At 41.7% G+C, this 16,082-nt stretch overlaps 1 protein-coding gene across 1 annotated transcript in view; it reads left to right on the top strand.

Annotated features, from left to right (window-relative positions):
• Positions 1–16,082, top strand: part of CSMD3 (CUB and Sushi multiple domains 3) — a 3,551,396-nt gene that overhangs the window by 286,030 nt on the left and 3,249,284 nt on the right.

The following is a 16,082-nucleotide window of genomic DNA, read 5'->3' as shown; positions in this document are numbered from 1 at the left end:
CATGCTAGCACTTTCCTACGCAGGCGAGTAGGCACCACAGTCTTGCCAGTGGGAGCTACCTCGGAAACAGCGAGGAGTACCTTGGCAGGATCAAGGATATATTGGGGTGACGTTAGCGTATCCTCGGCCTCAGCGGTGCGAGATAGAGCGTCTGCCCAGATATTCCTAGAGGCCGGTCGGTGGCGGAGGACAAAATTAAATCAGGTAAAGAACAGGGACCACCGGGCCTGCCGGGGATTGAGGCGCTGGGCATGGCACAGGCGCTCTAAATTCTTGTGGTCCATATACACAACCACTGGGTATTGAGCCCCCTCCAGCCACTGGCACCATGCTTTGAAGGCCATCTTTATGGCCAGGAGTTCTTTGTCTCCGATACCATAATTTCTTTCTGCAGGTGAAAATTTCCTGGAGAAGTAGGAGCATGGTAGTGCCTTACCGTTACCAGATACTTGGCTCAGGACAGCCCCTACCGCCACGTCGGAGGCGTTGACCTCCACCACGAACTGGCATTGGGGGTCTGGGTGGTGGAGGCAGGTATCTTCTAAAAATGCTTCCTTCAAGGCTGCAAAGGCCTGGCGTGCTTCTGGCGACCAATTCCTTGGGTCAGCCCCTTTTCTTGTAAGTGCCGTGAGAGGAGCCAACTTGCTCGAGTTGTGCGGGATGAATTGCCTATAGAAGTTGGCAAAACCTAAAAATCGTTGAAGTGCTTTTACTCCTGTGGGTTGAGGCCAGTTTCTGATGGCGGATAACTTTTCTGGGTCCATCCTGAACCCTGTAGCTGAAACAATGTAACCCAGGAAAGGGAGTGACTCTTGTTCATAGAGGCATTTCTCCAACTTAGTGAACAAGTGATTCTCCCTCAGAATCTATAGTACTTGCTTGACATGTTGACGATGATCCTTTAGATCCTTAGAATAGATCAGTACATTGTCTAGGTAGACTATGATGGAGGAGTTGAGCATTTCTCGAAGCACCTCGTTCATGAGGTGTTGGAAGACTGCAGGAACGTTGCATAGCCCAAACAGCATTACCAAGTATTCATAGTGTCCGTCCCGGGTATTGAAAGCAGTCTTCCATTTGTTCCCAGGATGGATGCGAACTAGGTTGTACGCCCCACGAAGGTCCAGCTTGGTAAATACCTTGACTCCCTGCAGACGGTCAAGGAGTTCAGGAATCAAGGGTAATGGATACCGATCCCGCTGGGTGATGCTGTTCAGGCCCCGGTAATCTATGCAGGGTCGGAGGGACCCATCCTTCTTCGCTATGAAGAAGAATCCGGCTCCAGCCGTGGACTTGGAGGGTCGAATGAATCCTCGGTCCAGATTCTCCCGGATATAGGCGGACATGTCTTGCGTCTCCGGAAGGGACAACGGTTATACCCGTCCCCATGGCAGCATGGTACCCGGGAGCAAATTGATCGCACAATCGAAAGGGCGATGCTCTGGGAGGATCTCGGCCTTCTCTTTGGAAAAGACATCGAGGTAGTCTTGGTAATTCGAAGGCAGGGCCAAGGAGGTCATCAGGAGAGGTTCTGGTGGTTGGGGAACGGCAGCTGAACAGGAGTTGAAGCACAATAGCCCCCAGGACACCACCTGGAGGGTATCCCACGAGATTATAGGAGCGTGCTTCCACAGCCAAGGTAGCCCCAGGATGACCGGATGCATGGATCTCTCTAGGATGAGGAATGAAATCTCCTCCATGCAAAATACCGGTGCGTAACATGAGGGGCCTGGTACGGGTATCAATGGTTCCTGGAAGGAGTCTCCCTGAATGGAGGACACCTGGAGTTTTTGGGGTTGAACAACAATCTGGAGTTGCTGAACCAAATCCTTGAGGATGAAGTTTCCCCCAGCTTCAGAGTCGATCAGGGCTAGCGTATCGAACTCTCCTTCGGGAAGGAGTAAGGTCACCGGGACGGTGCACAGGGAGGCAGAAGTGGTGTGACCTATTGTTAACTCCCAGACTGTCCCTAGGTCTGAGCGTTTCCCAGACGCTCTCTACAGTGGGCAAGGAAGTGGCCCTTGCCAGCGCAATACAGGCACAGGCCCAGGGACCGATTTCTTCTCCTTTTCTCTTGAGAGATAGGCCCCCGGCCTACCTGCATGGGTTCGGGATCTTGAGCCCCCGGAGAGGCAGATAGAGAACTCCCGCTTTGGGAAGGAGTGGTTCCAGAGGTTCCAGGCCTAGTAGCCGACTTCCTCTCCTGGAACCAGCGTTAGATGTGGCGGTCCACGTGGCCCGCTAGATCAATGAGATTGTTCAAATCGTCCGGGAGTTCTCTGGCCATCAATTCATCCTGAGGTTTTGGGGAGAGACTTTCCAAAAAGATACCATGCAAGCTGTCACTTCCCCAATTCAATTCGGTGGCAAGAGTCTGGAAGTCCACAGCGTGTTCCGGCAAAGGCTAGTTACCCTGATGCAGCTGGAGCAGTTCTGATGCAGCAGTAGGTCTGCGGGAGGACTCATCAAAGACCTGCCGAAAGGCGGTGACGAACTGTACCAGGTTGTCCAGGCGGGAGTCCTGGTGCTCCCAGAGGTTGGAGGTCCACACCAGGGGTCTCCCGTCCAGCAGGGAGATAATAAAACTTGTCTTGACCCGGTCTATCGGAAACTGAAGCGGGAGGAGGTTAAATCGAATATACCACTGGTTTAGGAACCCTCGGCAAAGCTTCACGTCTCCCGAAATCTGTGAGGGTACTGGCATCTGTATGGGTACCATAGATCCGGAACTGGTCCCAGCTTCCGGTACCGAGGAACTGGAAGCAGTGGTTCCACCAACATGGTCAGCTAATCCCTGCACTGTCACCATCAGGAGGTCAAGGCAAGTTTGCTGCTGTTGCAGCCTCTGGGCAATACCCGGGATGTCTTTCAAGCCTGCAAGATCTGCCGTGACCATGGTCTTGCAAACTGTTCCAGTCGTGGACCCTTGAGCCAGCTGAGATGGTGGATGTTATACTGTGGGGACCCACAGGAGCGTCACAGCTGGGAGGTGGCACTGAAGAGAGTCTGGAGGAGGCTTCACCACTAGAAGCCCGAGGTCCCCCCAGGAGGAGCCCATAGGGACCCGGGCCTCTTGAACTTAGGCGGGATCCTATGCGACCAAGGATCTGGGCAGTGGCCAAAGTGGTGGATGGTGAGGACTGCTGGACCCAGGAGGCCGGAAGACTCATCACCCTCGGAAGCCCGTGGCTCCCCCAGGAGGAACCCATGAGAGCCCGAGCCGCTGGGACTTAGGAGAATCCTCTGGGCCAGCAAGTACTGGATACCTAAGGTGGAGGAAAAGGCCGAAGTCGGAGTCCAGGAATGAAGCCAGGTCGGAAGCCAGAAGTCAGAATTCAATACCAAAACCAGGGGCGGAAGCTGAAGAGGAATCAGGAGACGAAGCCAGGTCAGAAGTCAGAAGACAGAAGAGACAATCCAAGATCTAAAGTAGCAACTAGAAACTCAGCGAACTGAGAGAACCTCGCTGCAAGGCGAGGTATAGCTGCAGCTGCCAGGTTTAAATGGCCCGGCAGCATCTGACATCATCAGGAGGCTGTTCCTGGGTTTCCCGCGCTGGCCCCTTTAAATCTGAAGCCCCGGCGTGCGTGCACCTAGGGGTTGGGGCCAGCCGTGGATCAGTGCCGGCATCTCCCTCGCAGGGAGAACGCCGCAGAGTGCCGCGTCTCTGGCCTGGGAGGCTGAAAGGGAGGCGTTCTTGCGGCCGGACCGGCCGCGTGGTAGGTGCAGATCCCGAGGCATGGGCCGGGACCGTAACACATTGAATATTACAACCTAAGACACTGGGCACTTAATTTCAGCATACAGTTTTAATGTTCATCTTATTTCATTGACTCCAAAGATCTCTGGATTCTACAGATATCCTTTCAAAGTGTCCATTTTGAAGTGCTGAAAAAAGTGCAAAAAGTGGATTATAAATCTAAATAAATAAATAAATAAATTTGCCCTGTCTATAAACAGTGCTAGTAATAACATGGAGGATTGTGGATCTCAATTGTTTTTTATTAATTTAGATGTGTCTGCACTGCCATAAAAGTCAGAAGGAGAGAAAGAGATGGCAGAAAATTCTATCTGAGATAAAATTTTCTTTTAGGGTCAGATAGAGCATAGGTCCTAAAGTTGTATTGCTGACATGCAAATTATTTGTTTTATAATATGAAAATTCATGTGTTTCTAGATGTGTCTCATGCCATGCAATGGAAATGAAGTTTTTCTTGAATTAAGGACTAGAATAGTGCAGTTAGGTACTCATTTCCTATTGAAATGTCCATATAAATTTCTTATAGTTTATCAGATTACATTTTTTTTCTATCCTAAGTAGTTTTAGGGATGTGCTATCATTTGAAACAAATGGGTAAAACATATTAGCCCATACTTGTATCATTCACGGCACCTAAATAGAAATGTAAGGATTCCATAAATGAAACACATAATATCCATCCCATTTGTTTATGTTTTCTATTCAATTCATTGGCCTACTGAAGTCTATGGCTGTGTACTGCTGAGAAAAAAAACCAACAAATGTTAGCCATAGCAACCAGCTCTTGCCTGTGTGGCTTCAACAAATTGTCAGAGCCTTGCCAGAGCTGAGACAGAATAAGTTGGCAAGGAGACTAGCCAGAGGACAAATCATGGTGCAACATCTTATTATTTAGCATATAGCAGCAATCTGAACATAAGGAGTTGCCATACTGGGTCAGCCCTGAGGGTCATCAAGCCTAGCATCCTGTTTCAAACAATGGCCAATCAAGGATAAAAGCACCTGGCAAGTACCCAAACATTACATAGTTCCCTAGCTATTAATGCCTTTAATAAGCAGTGGCTATTCCCCAATTCAGCTTCACTAATAGCAGTTTATGGAATTATTCAGGAACCTGTCCATATCTTTTGTAAACCCAACTAAGCTACCTGCCTTAACCAAATTTTCTGGCAATTAATTCCAGAGATTAATTGTGCATTGACCGAAAAATAATTTTCTCCAATTTGTTTTAAATGTGCTATTTGCTAACTTTACTAATCATCCCCTGATTTTGTAAACCTCCATCATATCCCCCCTAACCTCTTTAGCCTTTCCTTATAGGGGAGCCATTCCATCCCCTTATTATTTTGGATGCCCTTCTCTGTACCTTCTGCAGTGTACCTATATCTTATTTGAGGTGTGGCAACTACTATCTAACATGGTACTCAAGGTGTGGTCTCACCAAGGAGTGATGCAGAGGCATTTTGACATTCTCTATTTTATTCACCATTCCATTCCTAATAATTCCTAACATTCTCTTTGCTTTTTTGACTGCTGCAGCACACTGAGGCAACAATTTCAATGTATTTTCCACTATGACGCGTAGATCTTTTTCCTCGGTGGTAACTCCTAACATGAAACGTAAAATCTGTAATTACAGCATGGGTTATTTTTCCCTATATTCATCACCTTGCATTAGTGCACATTACATTTCATCTGCCATTTGGCTGCCCAATCTTCAAGTCTTGCAAGGTTCTCCTGCAATTTATCACTATCCATTTGTAATTTATCTACTCTGAATAAGTTTGTGTCTTCTGCAAATTTATATAAGGACATAGGTCCTGAAGATCCTCCTCTCTCACTTCAGCCATTTGCCATGAAGTAATCTCATCCAGCACACGTTTCTCTCCTCCATCGGGTAAATCTACCTCCGACCCAGCAGTATCTGGAAGTGTCATCCTCCTGGGGCTGTCTCCAGGACCAGCTCTTGGCACTTCCTCCTTCTCAATATGCCCCGGAAGAAACTCTGGGTGTTCAAAGGTAGCTATCGACTAGCTGCGGGGTTTCCGGGGGCTGTTCTATCATCCGGGGAGAGAGATAGTAATGAGTCAGGGAGGGCGCGGCTATTTCCTTGTCTCCACGGCGTCCCTTCAGCAACTCCTCACCCGGTATTGCCGCTCCTCTGAGAAGGTGTGCGTCCATCAGTCCCCGAATCGTTCCAGCTGAAGAGTCCAATAACAGCCTCTCTCTGGCCCTTCTCTTTCAATCAGAGTGCGGCATGAGGAAATTATTCAAGCAGTAAGAAATCCGGAACGGGAGAGCGAGGCAGAACACGTCCTCACTCTAATGCACCATCTTGGATCTCCCTTCTGCAAATTTATAACTTCATTCATTGTACTGTTTTCATATTATTTATAAATATATTAAAAGGCATGGGTCAAAGTACAGATCCCTGAGACACTCCACTGTTTACCTTTTTCTACTGAGAAAACTGACCATTTAATCCTACTCTATGCTTCCTATCTTTTAGCCAGTTTGTAATCCACAAAAGTACATTGCCTCCTATCTCATGACTTTTTAATTTTCTTAGAAGACTCTCATATGGTCTTTGTCAAACTCCTGAAAATCCAAATGCACTTCATCTACTGGCTCACCTTGTTAACCCCCTTCAAAAGAAATGTATCAGATTAGTGAGGCAAGATTTCCTTTGGGTAAATCCATGCTGGCTGTGTCCCATTAAACCGTCTATCTATAAGTTCTTTGATTTTGTTTTTTAGAATAGTTTTCCCAGCACTAAAGGCAGGCTCACAAGTCTGTGGTTTCCCGGATGACCTTGGAGCCTTTTTTAAATGTCAGGGTTACATTGGCCACCTTTACCTATCTTTTTAAAAAACATATTTTTGTATATTTTACACATGAAATGAATGTAGGACTTGCATAAATTGGTATATTTTAAAACAGGTGCACATAAACGTTTTAACAATTACTCCACCATTTTGCCCAGTCCTTATCCAGGTCATCGAGACCCTTTTATCTCTTAAACCTGACTTTTCTCTTGTTCACCCAGATGTCACACTCAACTAACAGCACACAAAGGACTTAAACAGGTTAATGTTTAAGAACACACATGGAGAAAAAACCCTTCCCCCACAACATTAGCTGTATACAAAACCACTCTCAATGCCTACAGGATCAACATTCTTAAAACAAAGAGAGATTTTTTCTCTAAAAAAATACATCATTTCATCTTTGATTCGAAAGCACTCTTCTCCTACGTTGCTGCCCTCACTAAACCATCCCCACCTACCATTCCAGATGATCAAGCTCTCAACAAAGCCTCCGAACTAGCTGATTACTTCAAGGAAAAAATTGATAAATTGACTGTCTCTTTCTCTTCATCTAGTTCTTCTACTCCATCTCCACCCAATACTCCACCCAAACTAAATACGACTCTAGAAACTTTCGAAACCACATCAGCTCTTGAGATTGAAAATATTCTCAAGAAAATGAAACCATCCTCTCATCCCTTAGACACAATTCCAAACAACCTCCTCATCGCTATAAGGAATACCATTTCAAAGCCAATTGCCAATATCATTAATTGCTCTCTTTCCCAAGGTCTAGTTCCTGACCAACTTAAACTAGCAATTCTTAAACCTCTTCTTAAAAAACCTAATCTTCCGGCCACAGATCCAGCTAACTTCCGCCCAATAGCCAATTTGCCAATGATCGCCAAAATTATGGAAAAGATAGTCAATAGACAGCTATCAGAGTACCTTGAAGAAAACTACATTCTCGCACCTTCCCAGTACGGTTTTCGTAAATCGTTAAGCACTGAATCCCTACTTATCTCTCTCACCGACAATATTCTAACTAATATGGATAAAAAACAACCTCACCTCCTTATTCTTTTAGATCTCTCTGCGGCCTTTGACACTGTCAACCATTCATCCTTATTACAAGGTCTGATAGACATAGGCATTAAGGGAACAGTACTCAGCTGGTTCAAGTCCTTCCTGGTTAATAGACAATTCAAGGTAAAGATAAATAACAAAGAATCACACCCGGTCCCAGCAAATCAAGGAGTCCCTCAAGGTTCCTCCCTCTCTCCAACCCTTTTCAACATTTACCTTCTCCCTCTCTGTCGACTTCTTAAAAATCTAAACCTAACACACTACATTTACGCGGATGACATCCAAATAATCATCCCAATCTCAGAATCCCTTCACAAAACCTTGATTCACTGGAATAATTGCTTGCAACTAATCAATCATCTTCTATCCAGTCTCAGCCTCATTCTCAACAACAACAAAACAGAGATCTTAATTATCAATCATGACGTTAATAACAATCTAATATACCCAGCTGTCCCACTCAATTCTACCACTCCTATAATTAATCATTCACCATATGTACGTGATTTAGGCGTCATGATAGATAATCAGCTTAACTTCAAAAAATTTATAAGCACCACCACTAAAGACTGTTTCTATAAACTTCTTGTCCTGAGAAAATTGAAACCACTTCTCCACTTCAATGATTTTCGGATGGTTCTACAAGCCATTATACTAACAAAAATTGACTATTGCAACTCACTCCTTTTTGGCCTACCAACCTCATCCATCAAACCCCTCCAGATGATTCAAAACTCTGCAGCTAGAATCCTTACCAATACGAATAAAAGAGACCACATAACCCCCATACTAAAACTCCTCCACTGGCTGCCTATTAAGCAAAGGATTCTCTATAAAGTATACACAGCAATTCATAAATCTATTTACAATATATCCCCACTCCACTTAAGCACCCAACTACGTTTTCACTCTTCAACTAGACCTATCAGAGGAGCTTATAAAGGCACACTCTATGTTCCTTCAACAATATCCTTACATCAGAAACGTACCATTTCTTTAGCAGGACCTGTCCAATGGAAGATGCTCCCACCAGACATCCGCCTTGAGATCTGCTTTGCTTCCTTCAAAAAGAAAATTAAAACCTGGCTCTTTAGCCAAGCTTTTCCAGAACTTTGATTATTTTTACCTCCAGCTATCAAGATTTTCTCACCATCGCAATCCCTTTTGCAGATCACATTTATCTTAGACAATTACGCCTTATTTTATGATTTGATTTCTCAGAGACTTTGCAAGTTTATCAGTGTTATTATTCGAATCTGTTTTCCATGTTTTCCAAGTTCTATAACCTTGTTATATGTACCGCCTCTTGGCATAATTTTTATGTTTCAATGTAAACCGATGTGATCTGTATTTTAATACAGGAACACCGGTATATAAAAATCTAAAAATAAATAAATAATAAATAATGTAAATTGGTTATTTACTCTCTCAGATAATAGAAGGACTAGGGGGCTCGCCATGAAGTTAGCAAGTAGCTCATTTAAAACAAATTGAAGAAAATCCTTTTTCACCCAGCGCATAGTTAAGCTCTTGAATTCATTGCCAGAGGATGTGGTGATGACAGTTAGGGTAACTGGGTTTAAAAAAGGTTGGGATAAGTTCCTAGAGAAAAATTCCATAAACTGCTATTAATCACTAAGGAATAGTAGCTTGAGATCTATTTAATGTCTGGGTACATGCCAGGTACTTTTGACTTGGATTGGCCACTGATGTTGAGCTTGATGGACTCTTGGTCTTTCCCAGGATGATATTATCTTATGTTCTTAATTTCAAAAAATATGTTTGATATTAATTATGCAAGATAATTAGTAGGTGTACAATTATGCAAGTAATTTGTCAAATGTAGGCACGTGTCTTTTAAAATAGCAAGTTATACACATAAGTATTGGCCCCATTAGGGAATGCCCCTAGTCCACCCACTTTTTTTGTGCATATATGTGTGTGTGAACACATTGTAAAGTATGTGCATATTTTTGATATGAATAAAATAGTTATTATGCAAATCTATACTACGTATATGTGGATTTGATAATTTTTACATGGGTTAATATATAGGAAGTTAGGTTTCTTGACCTTGTATTTTTAAATGCTTGAATTTATTAATAAACAAATAAATACAAACATAAACAAATGAATACATTAGTTAAGTCAGGTGAAAATTTGTCTTTGAAAGAAATCCTCTTTTATGGATTATTGTAGTTAAAATGTTCAGTACCCGGATATCAATAACCTAAAATAAAATGAAGACATCAGCAAGAGAACATTCATTGCTGACAAAGAATGAGTGATCTAGAGAACAATTTGGTAAGTAGGTGAAATAGAGAAAGAAAATGGATTAATACAGAATAATTTCCTCACAGAGTAAGGCAGACTAGTTTAAGAATCATGGGACTACAAAAAAGATGTGGAGGGAAAATGATCCCAGACATTTTTGGAAGGAAAACTGATATACTTCTTTGTACCTGACTCAGATTTAACTACAGTTACAAATTGAAAGGTCCCTTTGCTTTGCATCAGCCCCACAGCTTCTGGGTGTTAAACTGAGAACTTTCATATGCTAATGTCTTAGCTTCTGTGATTGCATCAAGCGGCTACAGGAAGCAATAATAAAAACAATTTGAAATTTTGTTTCAAGAAAGGTCAGTGTTTTTGGACTGTAGAATAAAAGTACAGCAGAGGAAAAAAAAAACATTGCAAGCAGCGAAAAGGCTGGTGCAAATTGTGAATGTGGAATGAATGTCAGGGTGGGTATTATTGAGGGCCGGGGAGGGGATGTGGGCTGTTGTTAAACGGGTTAAAATGTGTTCATGATGCAGAGAATTGTTGTTTGCCTTTATAACTCTATTGCTTCTGTTATAATGAAGGCTATGATTTTCATTCATTCCATGCTTGTGTTCTCTGTGCTTTCAGTAAAAATAATTTCCAAGAAAATATGGAACAATTTTTCCCAGTCACCTGTGTTAAAAATTAGGGGAAACTGAGTTCTTTCTGACCTCTTAAATGCTAGCACAGAGTGCTTTGCAACTAGAAATCAACTTTATTCCCTAAGTGTTACAAGGAAGGACAAAGGCAAGTATCTGTAAAGGTTTTTTTTTTCTGTACACAGTATCATGGAAAAAAAGAGCTGATGCATATGCAAATATATACTTGGCTCAGCAGAATTTAACTGAAAAGGAAGACTCCTAATAAAAGTTCAGCCATCTGTAAAGTTTTGAAAAGACAAGACCAATTCCCAGGTGCAGTTGAGTGGGTTAGAAATATTAATTTGGAGATGGAATGTTATTCACTTAGAAATGTGTTAGACTGAGAACTCATAAAAGAAAGCAAAAAGACACAGACTTGAGTCACCCTCCAGGGTTGGGGGAGAGTGGGAAATGAAGGGGAGAAAAAGGCAACACCAGCAGGAAATTAGGTGAAAACATGGCCCAAAATGTAAATGATAACTAAACAGAGCAGCTTGGAACTTGGAATGTTTCTGTGTTAAGTAAACTTATGCAATACTCTCATTTTCAAATATTTACAGCTAGTAATAGAAGGGCATACAAGATGGGGAAATACTATGAAGAGAAGGACTGGGGGAGCACTCCATGAAGTTAGCAAGTAGAACATTTAAATCTAATTGGAGAAAATTCTTTTTTACTCAATGCACAGTTAAGCTCTGGAATTTGTTGCCAGAGGATGTGGTTAGTGCAGTTAGTGTAGCTGGGTTTAAAAAAGAATTGGATAAGTTCTTGGAGGAGAAGTCCATTATATGCTATTAATCAAGTTGATTTAGGAATAGCCACTTCTATTACTGGCATTAGAAGCATGAGATCTAATTATTTTTTGGGTACTTGCCAGGTTGTAGTAGCCTGGATTGGCCACTGTTGGAAAGAGGATGCTGGTCTTTATGGTCCCTTGGTCTGATCCAGTATGGCAACTTCTTATGTACTTATGTTTTTAGGAAGTGTGTAATTAAGATGTGTGGTAGTAGAGAATGTACTCTGAGCTAAGTGTACTGTGTGGTAGAACAGAGTGGATTCAACAAATCAGATTGAGAGAGGGGATGGAGCTGGAGAGTACAATGAGTGAGAGGGGTGGAGCTCAGTTTCCATATGGGAAAGTAGAGAGTAACTTGCACAGTACAAAGGGAGTGGGGCATTGTTGGAGAGTACTAGAGGGAGAGAGATACAGAGCTCAAGTTACATACCAGCAATGCAGGTGTGGGGCGACTTTCTTCCTTATTATAGTTAAATGTCACAGAGCACACATTGCACTGCTATAAGAGATGCACTAGTACCACTCAGATATAAGAAAAATAAAGAAATACTGGGTGGACAAAGTTTATTCAACCTCACTCAGCACAATGAGTTGTGAAGTTATTGTTCAAACAAACATACTATTTGAATGTATCATAGCTATAGGCAGGTAATTTGGTGCCTATAGCAACTCACATTGTATACCACACATGACACCATAAGCTATAAGACTACATTTAATTAGTATTTATTAATATAAAACTATCATTTATACTCTATACTATCATACTATCATTTATACTATCATTTATAATCTATAAGTAGACATAGTTGTGACCTTGGCCCCAATAGTTTGTCCTTTAAGTCAGTATGGATATGATCCTTAACCTCTATCAGACCTGACCCTTAACCTCTACCCAAATGATTAGTTATCGCTATCTTGGTAAGCAGTAGTTTGTGCCTTTAAGCTATGATGATTTCTTCAAAAGACAGACCTTCAAACACAAAATAATTAAACAGAAATTAGAAATAGAAAAATATAAGCAAAAATAGGAATAGTAAAAATAGTGTGTATGGTAAAATGAGTTGTTTAGTTTAATTTTCTTTTCTTTTTCTTTTTTTTTCTTTTCTTTTCTTTTTTTTTAAATTTTCATTTAAAAATTTAAGTTTTGTGTTAGTGTACACTAGAACACCAACTAAAATAGTGTGCACTAACTTGAAATGGTATGCACTAATGGGTAAATTTTAAAAGGGCCGTGCTTGCGCCCATAAACACGTGTATCTTGCCGCACACAAAAATGCATGCCATTTTATAATCTACATGCGTAGGTTATAAAATACTCTTCATGTGTGCACCTGTACACACATCTTATATGTACCATTTTCTCAATGAGGGTGGGGAAGAGAGAAAGAGGGAGAACACCTTTATAACACTTAGTCTGATACTCTATATATGGACCCTTGTAAGAGAGTACTTTGATTCGGAGTGAGTTTTCTGGAGGTGGGTTGGGGTTAGGGGGGTTGTTGTTACAGGACACAGTCAGAGGTATCCATTGTACAACTGACATCAGTAAAGATTTTTTTTTTACCATATAAGTGATGAAAAGGAGTTGATTTGTGCAATGCAGCTAGCAGACACTGCAGTGAACAAATCAATTCCTCTTGTTAGAAGGAGCTGAATTCTCAGCAGACAGAGGGAGGTGATATTGCCCCTGCAGCTAATGTCTCTTGTTGATCTGCAGTACATTGGTTGCTCCAAACCTTTTCACTCCAAGCTCTCATAATAGCCACATGTCCAGGGGCTTTTGTGCCACTTTGTAGCAAATGAGCCTCACACACAGTCCCAGCTCTCCTGTAACTGGACCTGCCTCTTTCTCATCTGCCATATGATGCAGGATTTTCAAGTTCTTGTGGTTCTGTCACTAACTCTGGGCTTGTCTTTTCACCAAAGCATGAGAAGGATGAGCTCACAGCTAAAACATGGTCTTCCTCCTCTGATTAGCTATGTATATTGGATACAACATCTTTATTGTCTTAGCCATCTGCATCTCACTACTTACTTCTTATCCCTCTATAGATCATTTATAAATATATTGAAAAGCACCAGTCAAATTACATATCCCCTGTTGCCAAGATTTTATTAGAATGCATGTGATCATATATTCTATCTGCTCCGTTCGCTGTAAATAGCTTATAGATTATAGGTAAGCAGGTTATTGGTCGATATTTTGGGGACATTATTTGGCACTCCATTTGGCAGGAAAAGTGTTTTTTTTTTCTGTTATTAGCCGTTGTAGAGTTCATTCTGGTTGCTTAATCAATTGGTTTATGTAGTTGGCCATATCTTGGTGGAAAGAGGTCAAATATTTCAGACAAAAGTTGGATACTCCATCATGACAAGAGCACTATCAATTTGGGGCTTGTTTTAACCTGGCTTCCAGTTCAATTGTTGTAACTTCATGCCACATCTGCTTCAATGACAGGGGGGAATGAAGAAAAAAGGATTTATATTCAAACAACCAACAAGGACTAAATTGCACAGGCTGGAAAAACAAATAAGCGTGGGAGTAGCTTGCTTGTTACGGCGGTTTCTACTCTGAACCAATCAAGCCTGATACTTCAGTCTGAATACATATACAGCGCAGCTCACTGCTTCAACAGCAGGGGGAATGAAGAAAAGATGATTTATATTCAGACAACAACCAACAAGGACTAAATTGCACAGGCTGGGCAAACAAATAAGCGTGGGAGTAGCTTGCTTATTACGGCGGTTACTACCCCTAACCAATTAGACTTGATACTTCACTTTGATGCAGCTCCAGTACTGCTCGCTACATCAATGGCGGGGGTGGAAGGAAATTAGAACCAAAAAGTTACCAATAAGGGCCCTGACCTCAGCAGTCAGAGTAACAGATAAGTATGAGAAAATAAATATGAAAGCTAGCTGGGCAGACTTGATGGGCCTTTTGGTCTTCTTCTGCCGTCATTTCTATGTTTCTATGCATTAATGTTCTCTCAATTTTCCATTAATGTAGCATATATGTGTATGTGTGTGTGTGTGTGTATATATATATATATTTGAAAAAAGTTTTAAATGCAGCAAAAAAGATAAAAAAACTAAAAATGAACATTGTATGATTATGTATAAAGCAAAGAAGGCTAGTTGACCAGTAGTGATTATTATGATGGTCCAACTATTTTTTGGTGTGTTATAAGTGGGAACAACTGTTTATATTAGAGATATATTGAATATATGACGTGACTTAGATAGACATACTCTATGGGATCTTCATACAAATGTTTCCGAAACTGTTATGTTTCTTCTTTTGTTGATGTTGTTTTAACGGTACAAATACTTTTCTCCATCTCCATGTGGAACTGCTTTGGATTCTATCTAAATTATTTTGGCATCTCTTTTTTTTCTATTTTCTTTACACCTTGCAGCTTTTGTGCTTTTGCTGTTATTTTCAGTTGATTATTGAAGGATATAAATTCAAGGTTTTCTTCGGTTAGTGCAGCTTTATGTTTTGGATTTTCTCATTAATTTTAGTGTATTCATTCCTTTGAACTATGCATCTAGAAATGACACCTCTGCACACAATGATTTAAATTTCTCTTTATGTTTTTTTTTTTCCAGGGAGTAGTTGTTATCTTTCTCTTGTTCTTCTGGCCTTGTGTCCTTGTCCTTGTGTCTTTCAGTAATAATTATCAAAAGATGCCTTCTTATGTTCTTAATATGGATTATGACCTTATTTATCCCACTTATCATGTTTTTAACTTTGAGTGTTAAATTTATCTATGGTAGTCTTTCCCTCTCTAAGACCCCAGCATATATATCCCTCTCCACATAAATTAGGAACTCAACCACCAATTCTATTTCATCCTGCTACACCAGTCCAGACCAGCCCTTATAGCTGATGGTAGCAAAGCACACTGCCATTTCTTGTAAGATCATCACTAATACCAATTAGTGTTGCTGCAGCAAAGAAGGATCCAGTATTATCTGCCTCCAGCAGATGGTTAAACTCACTGATGGTACAGCAAGATCTGGAAAGCTTTGATTTATTGAACCAAGTCACTGGTGCATACAGCAGTATGAGCCTGCTTAATAAGTTTCCAGTCTCAGAGGGGAATAGGTAGACCCTGGGAGAAGGGGATTTCTCTTAAAAAAAGGAAAAGGAAAGGAGTATTACATTTCCAGAGCTGTGCACAGTGAGGAGAGAATCCTTTTGCCTGTCCCCTCCTGCCTGACTGCTCCAAGGTTTCTCTAAAAAAATAAATATAAATATGGCAGGGGAAGATAAACTGAGGAACAAAAAAATAGGCTGCATCCATGCTTTAGGTCTGCTCCTGGGGCAGAGGGTAGACAGCAGTTGACCTACTCCTAGAGATTATGTAAGTGCTTGTGAGGTGGGAGGGAAGTGATTCTCTTTGGCAATTTCCTATTGTTTGTTTTCTGCTACTTAAGGTCTCATGGAGCTTTCTGAATGCAGCTATTGCTGTGGTGCTAGCAGCTTCCTCTGCACTGCTTTTGTTTTTGGGCTTTTTTGCTCAGCCTACCTTTATACCAGTGAGGTCCCTGATAAGAAGCGGCTTTCAGCTCAGTGGAGAAACCATTGGGGGCCATTCTTAGTGCAGTTCCCACATTGCTAGAGGCCTCAGGCATGCCATTTCTGGCATAAATGGTGGCCA

This window comes from Rhinatrema bivittatum, chromosome 2 (genome assembly GCF_901001135.1).
Source record: "Rhinatrema bivittatum chromosome 2, aRhiBiv1.1, whole genome shotgun sequence".
NCBI lineage: Eukaryota > Metazoa > Chordata > Amphibia > Gymnophiona > Rhinatrematidae > Rhinatrema > Rhinatrema bivittatum.
This window is presented reverse-complemented; position numbering and strand designations above follow the sequence as displayed.